At 44.7% G+C, this 8,063-nt stretch overlaps 1 non-coding gene across 1 annotated transcript; it reads right to left on the reverse strand.

Annotated features, from left to right (window-relative positions):
- Positions 1-7,205: 7,205 nt before the first annotated feature.
- Positions 7,206-7,312, reverse strand: LOC115071741. Its single transcript, XR_003850821.1, has one exon. It is a non-coding gene; the product is annotated as a U6 spliceosomal RNA (small nuclear RNA).
- Between the last annotated feature and the right edge of the window lie 751 nt (positions 7,313-8,063).

The raw sequence follows: 8,063 nt of genomic DNA on the forward strand, positions 1-8,063 counted from the left end.
AGGAAGGAAGGAAGGAAGGAAGGAAGGAAGGAAGGAAGGAAGGAAGGAAGGAAGGGAGATTCTGTTTGATGAGATGAGATCTGGGTAAGCTGATGATCATTTATTGTTTTTTTGTTTGTTTGTTTTAACAAAATCCTGCTGGCCTAGAGGTTTATTTTCTTTAATGTATGTATGCTCCCCCCCACCCCCTTTAGTTCTTGTATTAGGTTGGTTTTAGTTTTTTGTTTGTTTTGCCTTTATCTACCTTGTAATGCCAGGAATATAAATTTTATTTTTTAAAAAACCCAGCAGGGCCAGTTTAAGACAAACAACAATAGAACACAACTCTGAAAAGCACAAAACTATAAATGACTCAGAACGGTGATCCGATTAGAATGTTGGTAGTAAGCTGTAGTTAAGCTGGGAATGAAAAGATTTGCTCCATCTTTACTTTTCAAACACAGCAGTGTAAACTTGGAAAAGAAAAGAACTAGGGGTTCTGATATCACAATGTTACCACTGAAAGAAAACCTCCAAGTGTACCTTTTTATTTTAATAACAGAGGCCAAGAAACTTAGTCTAGAATATTTTTCCAAATTAGATTAAATTAAGTTGGTCCCAGATCGCTACAAAACTCCGGGTATTCCTACCTGTACAAGACTTTCTATCTCTTTCGGAAGCTCACTCCGAGCTGTTTCCAAGTGTCAGGGGGAATTCCTCACTGAATTAGCAAACCAAAGGGTCCCTCTCCCCCCTCCCCCTACTCCTTTTTTTTTTCAACCTCAAGGACTATTTGAGCTGGAAAGAAAAACAACCCGGCAGGAAAGCAATAAATCTCTGCTGCCAGGAGGAGGAGGAGGCGGAGGAGGAGGGGGAGGGGGAGGGGGAGAGAGAAAGAAAAAAAGGAGAAACAGAAGCAGAGCCAAAGACAGAGAGAGAAGAAGTAGGAGGGGGAGGGGGAGGAGGAGGAGGAGCTGAAGAGAGAAAGCCATGCCTTTTGAATTAGGGTCCAAGAAAGTAGTTGTAGAAAGTGAGAGGGTCTTCAGAGAAACAGGAAACAGAGACACCAGGGTGTCAAGGAAAGCATGCTTAAGCTTTTGGACGGTATCCAGAGAAAAGATAGAAAGGGAAAGAAGGAAAATGTATGCTAAAAAGAGTTAGAACTCAGTAAAGCTGACAGGCTTAGCAGGGCAGCATGTCAGAAAGTCTGCATCAGGGAGGGCCTTCTGGGAAGGATAGGTTCATTATCTCACTAAGGGGTAATTCTTTCCATCTCCTTAGCATGTCTATAGGTGAATCAGCTTTCCTGAGGGGGAGAGCTCCTGGCCAGGTGATTGACAGGGTCAGTTGGATTAATTCTTTTATTTTTGGTCTTTTTGAGACAGGGTCTTCCTGTAGCCCCAGCTGTCTTGGAATTCATTATGTAGCCTAGGCTGGCCTTGAACTCACAGAGATCTGCCTGCCTCTGCCTCCCAAATGCTGGGATTAAAGGCCACCACGGCCGGCAGATTTTTTTCTTCAGGGATTCGAAAATACTATGTAGTTCTAATCTTTGCAGCAGATCAAAACCCCCTCCTAGCTAAACTTCTCACCACCCCTTTGGTAACCTTGGATATGGTCAATCAGATAGACCAGCTCCAGATTTTGACCCCAAAGCAAAGTGCCCAATGCAGTTCAGCAGTGGTAATTCCATTTCAGTAGCCCTATCCAGTTCCTTTTGGCTATGGGGACAGCAACACCCTTCTAAGTGCAGTTTTTGTGGGGTGGCAACTGTACAGTTTTTGGTCTTTTTGAGGCAGGTTCTCCCTGTAGCCCCAGCTGGCCTGGAACTCACTATGTAGACCAGGCTGGGCTGGAATTCACAGAGATCCACCTGCCTCTGCCTCCGGAGTGCTGGGATTAAAGGTGTGTGCCACCACCCCTGGCTCAGTTTATGCTTCTTTGACAGTAAGAACAACCTGACCAGAAAAATTATGGTACTTGGGTATGCAGTCTCTTTTGACCTTGGACCTCTAGCTTTCCAGGAGTCTGTGAACTACCTAGTATATTTTAAGTACTTTCCTTTTCTGCTTAACTCAAGATTACTTTGTGCTGCCTGTGACAAAGAACCCTAAGAGACAAAGCCTCCCAAATAGTGATTTAGAAAGAATGGCTAGGGATGTAGCTCAGTTCTAGAATGCTTGCTTAGCATGTGCAAAGCTCTGGCTTTGACCTACAGCACTGGATGTGATGACACATACCTGTGAATCCCAGCAATCTGGAGGTATAGGCAGAAAAGTTAGAACTCCAAGGTCATTCTCAGCTACCTAGCAAATTTAAGGCCATTTGGAGCTACTGGAGACCATGTCTCAAAAAAGAAAAGAAAAAAAAGCCGGGTGTGGTGGCGCATGCCTGTAATCCCAGCACTTGGAAGGCAGAGGCAGGCGGATCTCTGTGAGTTCAAGGCCAGCCTGGTCTACATAGTGAGTTCCAGGACAGCTGGGACTACAGAGAGATCCTGTCTCAAAAAAGACCAAAAAAGAAAAGAAGAGAGACTGAGGAGATGGCTCAATGGGGAAAGGGCTTGTCATAAAATTATGAGGACCTGAGTTTGAATCCCCAGGACCCACAAAAAGGCCAGGTACAATGATGTGTGTCTCTAATCCCAGTGTTCCTACAAAGATATGGGAGGTAGGGACAGGAGAATTCCCAGAAACTCAAGGGTCAGCTAGCTTGGCATATTCAAACACATGCTGTCTCAAACAGGTGGAAAGTGAAGACCGGCACCAGAGGTTGTGCTCTGACCTCCACACTCACAGACATGAACATACATACACATACTGTACACACACACACACACACACACACACACACACACACACCAAAAAACAAAACAAAGAACCCGCACAGGATTAAAAGAAGGAAGGAAGGAAGGAAGGAAGGAAGGAAGGAAGGAAGAGAGAAAAATTTTAAGGAGAACCAAGGAATGGAGTATAGTCTGATAAACTACAGACTGCTTACAAAGACATCTAGTTCAAGACAAGTTAATTAATGAAGACGTGTGTATTTTTTCTTGCTCTGGTGGGAAAGGTGACTTTTATGATACTTGGAAAACAATGAAGAGAAATTTTATTTAGGTCTTTATCTAGGTCCCAGAACTCTTGTGCAAAATGCAGGGCTTGTATCTGAAGGTCTCTGATCCGTGCACTTAATGCCATCTCTTCTGCCCTGAGATCTCCACAAAAGAAAGAAACTCCAGCTGCCCACCTTGGACGGGATGCAGGATGCCCAACTTGGACAGGAGCAGAGGGGAGCCTACAGGTAAAGTTGGATCCATCTCAAGGCTGTGGCTCCCAGCTCTGGCACTAACAGGAGCTGGGGTTAGAAGAACACCTGCTGGAGAGCCAGGGACAGAGACACCCTCTTCATAAGCAAAACACTTTCAGCCTGAGCTTAATTAGATAGTATAGCAACATTCACTACATTTTCTTTGAGATAATGCAAAACTTTGGGAGTCGATAATGGTGATGATTGCAGAATATCATGAATGTAATCAATGTCACTGAATTGCATAGTTAGGAATGATGAAGGACTGGTGGGATGACTCTCTGGGTAAAGGTGCTTACCACCAAGCCTAACAACCTGGGTTCAAAAGCCAGGGCCCACATGGTAGAAAGAGGGAACTGACTCCTGTAAGTTGTCCTCTGACCTCCACAAATGTGCTGTGGCATACACACACAAATACACACACACAAATACACCACACACACACGCATGCACACACACACACACACACACACACACACAGATACACACACGAAGTGTAATTTAAAAAAATGAAGATAGCAAATTATTTTGTTATGTATATATTTTTTTGTATTGTTTTGTTCTGTTGGTCAGGGTCTCCCCTTAGCCCCAGCTGACCTTAAACTTGCTCTGTAGACCAGGCTGGGCTTGATCTCAGACAGATCTGCCTGTCTTTAACTCTCTAGGGCTGGAATTAAAGGCATACATCACCATACACAGCTGTATATATTTTTAACCACTTTTTTAAAAGTAAGGGTTCAGGGCTGGAGAGATGGCTCAGTGGTTAAGAACACTTGCTGCTCTTCTAGAAGACTCCAGTTTCCCAGCACCCATATGGTGGCTAACAAGTGTTAGGTTCCTGGCAGGCTCCTAAAATGGCAGCAAACTCCCAACATTCTAATATGGTGAGTCTGGGCTTAGCTCCGGTCAAGTCCCTCTGCTTATCATTGCAGGCTTAGAACTTTCAGTCTCACCTCTAGACCACTGGGGAGGGAAGAGTGGCTGGAGGCAGCATTAAATCACCAAGGGCCAGTGATTTGCTCACTCAAACTTATGACATGAAGTCTCCATAGAACTCTAAAAATCTGGGGTTTGGAGATATGTTAGGTTGGTGGAAGAATCTATGTGTTAAAAGAGTGCCACATGCCAATTCTGCAGCTCACAAACTCCCACGCTTGAGACTCTTCCTGAAATGTCCTGCATACCTCCTCATCTTGCAGATCATTTATATATTCATTCATTCATTCATTCTTTTTTTTTTTTTTTTTTTGATCTTTTTGAGACAGGGTAGCCCCAGCTGACCTGGAACTCACTATGTAGACCAGGTTGGCCTCCAACTCACACAGATCCACCTGCCTCTGCCTCCTGAGTGCTCGGATTAAAAATGTCCCCCACCATACCTGACTTTATATATTTTTTATTAAGCCAAAATTAGTATGGTTCTAACCTATTTAGGCTGCTATAACAAAATTTTCATAGACTGGGTAGCTTCTGAACAACAAAATCTCATTCTTTATAGTTCCACAAATTCAAGATTAAGAGTGACAGATTTGTCCCACACCTATCACCCCCTCCAAGGCTCAGGGTCCCTGGGGGAAGAGGTGGGTGCAAAGTTTGTAAGAGCTGAATGAAAGGGGTGGAGTGTGACCTGAAGTTCCTACAACCGACCACTATGACCCATGCTATTGTCCTGCCTCCTTCCCACGCTCTGCCGAAGGAGTCAAGCACGCGGAAGCCCATCACCCTTCCCACCCAATCAGTTGACCTTAGCAGCAAGAAGGGGAGGAGCTGCCACCATATTGAGGAGCATGGGGAACTTAGCTGCGAATGGTGGGCAAGCAGGTGAGCAGCCTCACACGAAAAGCTGAGAGAGACTGATGGCGGTGTTTCATGCCTTTGTAAGTCATCCCCTCCTGGATGTCATAAACTATGCAACCTCTCTACACCCCCCCCCAAAAAAAAGAGTGACAGATTTGTTTTCTGGTGAGGGTCCACTTCCTGGTTGTCTCCTGATTGGCTGGTTCCTCCAATGGGTGTTCCTGACACTAGCGGAAAGTAGGAAGGGAAGCTGGGAGCTATCTTGGGATGGAAGCTGGGAGCTGCCGTAGAGCATGATGGTATAGGAAACTAGCAGTCAGCGCAGCAACTCAAAGAGAGAATGGACTGACTCCTGTGGACCTGCGGCAAGATTGCTGGCTCCGGAGGCATGAGCGAATGCTAGTGGGGGACTATGGGTGTGGCCGGGTCTGATAAGGTCAGATCTTTGTCACAGCAGCGCGGGGCTAGGCACTGGGTACCCATTCCTTTGTAAGTTAATAAATACACATAAAATATATTATATGCATTGTCTGATCACACAGGAGACCCAGAGAGAATTCGGGCCACACTCGTTCACAGGTTAGCCATGTTTTTGCTATGTCCTTGGGTGGTAGAAGGAATAAGGGGAGTTCCTGGGTGTGGGTCTCATAACATGGACATTAACTTCATTTATGAAGCTTTACCCTTATCACCTAATCACCTCCCCCAAATTGCATTTCCTAATACCATCACGGAGGGGGTAGGATTTCAACACATGAATCTGGGGGAGACTCAAGCACTCGGTCCAGAAATAGGTAAGCGGTTTCCCTTGACTTCTAGTGGGCAGTCTAGAAAATCATTAGACCGAAGGAGGAGTCCCAGGCACCCTGAGTTACAGTTTTGAGACTCTGGCTCACCACTGGCATCTGAGGGAACAGGACAGGTCTGTGGGACTGAGCAGCTCACCTGTGGGCAGTAGTAGGGACAGACTAAGATTGAATCAGTGGACACCCTAGTCCTCTCTGGAGGGTTGGAGGATTGGTTGTTAGGGTGGGACAAAGCCCATAGGTTTGTGTTGTGAGTAGAAGAAGGAGTGGTATTAACAGCCTGATACAACACAATGGCCTCTCTGTACAAATCATTCTTCTAGTATTGTTAAGGGAATAATATTTTGTGTACACTTGTTTTCTCTCCCAGTTTGACATTTGTCTTTGGCTGAATTACTACTGAATGCTATTTCTGGTGACTTCCAAGGATCCATTTGCATTGTCCAGAACCCTGCTTCTTAATTTTCTAGAAGTCATGTATATCAAGAGTGAAAATCATTTAGAACTACAAAAAGCAAAGTACTGAGTCAATTGCTAATTCCTATAGATGGGGCCCAAGCTCCTGTTGTTAGCTCATTCATCTATTCATTTCTGCCTCCATTCTCCACTCCTGTTACGAGACCCCCTTAACCCAGCATGTGTGTGTGTGTGTGTGTGTGTGTGTGTGTGTGGTATATGAGTGTATACATGTTCATGCAAGGGCATAGAGGCCAGAGGACAATATCTTGTGTCTTTCTCAGTTGATCTCTGCTTTATTTACTGGGAACTGAACCCCAGTCTTTTGCAAGAGCAGCCACTGCTCTTAATGGATGAGTCATCTCTCTAACCCCAGATTTCAGTTCTTAGCACCTTTGAAAAGAAATGAGGAGTGAAGACAAATGGCAATGCCAGTCTCAGACTATGACAGAGCATTCTCGTCAGGCTGGCAGTGTGCAGTTCCTGTAACAATGCAGTCATTTGATTTATTGTTCTACATTTTGAGAGTGCCACAAGACACACACTAAAGAGGAGAAAGGTGTTCACCAAATTCACAGCTGGTAGTTAAGATGGAAGAGAGATGTTGAGACAAAGGGAGGTTGTAGGCCGACAGAGGTCAGATGGACAGGTCAAAGGTACTGAGGATGCAGTGCATGGTCTTGTTCTCCCATCTTGCCATGCAACTCTCATCAATAGCACTGTCTCCAAAGCAGGAACTTGATCTGTGTAACTCTGCTCTATTCTTCTGCATGATCACACAGGTCACAATGCTTTTAAATGTTTCCCCAGTGTGGTGAGTTGGCTTGAAGTCTGTTCTGTAACACTACTTGGCTGTGCTGGTAAAATATGGAATGCTTCATGAATTTTCAGGTCATCCTTGTGCAGGAGCCATACTAATCTTCTCTGTATGGTTCCAATTTTAGTATATGTGCTGCTGAAGTGAGCACTGCATGCTAATTTTAAAAACTAATAAAAAAGGACAAAAAAGCTGGGAATGTACTTTAGTTGTAGAATACTTGAATGGCACATGCAAAGTCCTGGGCTTGATTCCCAGCACCACAAAAAGATAAAAAGTAAAACAGCCAGCTGTGATGGCTCATACCCGTAATCCCAGCACTGAGGAGACTGAGGTAGAAGGATCACTGTGAGTTCAAGGCCAGCTTGAGCTACATAGTGAGTGCCAGGCCAGCCTGAGCTATGAAGTAAGATACTACCTCAAAATTAATAATCACGGAGTCTGGAGAGAGACTTCACGTGAGCACTTCCTGCTCTTCCAGAGGACCATTCCAGCATCCATGTCAGGCTGTTATAACTTCAGTTCCAGAGGATCCAACACCCTCTTCTGGCTTCCATAGGCCCCAGCACATACATACACGTGCAGACACTCACACAGATGCATAAAGCAAAATAAGTCTTAAAAATAAAAAAGATCAGGCAGGGGCTGGAGAAATGGCTCAGCCATTAAGAGCACTGACTGCTCTTGCAGAGGACCTGGGTTCGATTCCCAGCACCCACATGGTGCTACGAACTGTCCTTAACTTCCAGGGGAATATGAAGCCCTCTTCTGACCTCCATGGCATTGCACGACACAGGTGCACTCACATACATGCAGGCAATACACTCATACACATAAAATAAAAATAATAAAATATTTGAAAAATTTAAAAAAAGATCATAAAATAAATAAAGTAAGTATCA

The sequence above is a fragment of the Nannospalax galili genome, unplaced genomic scaffold (genome assembly GCF_000622305.1).
Source record: "Nannospalax galili isolate Female #2095 unplaced genomic scaffold, S.galili_v1.0 scaffold490, whole genome shotgun sequence".
Lineage (NCBI taxonomy): Eukaryota > Metazoa > Chordata > Mammalia > Rodentia > Spalacidae > Nannospalax > Nannospalax galili.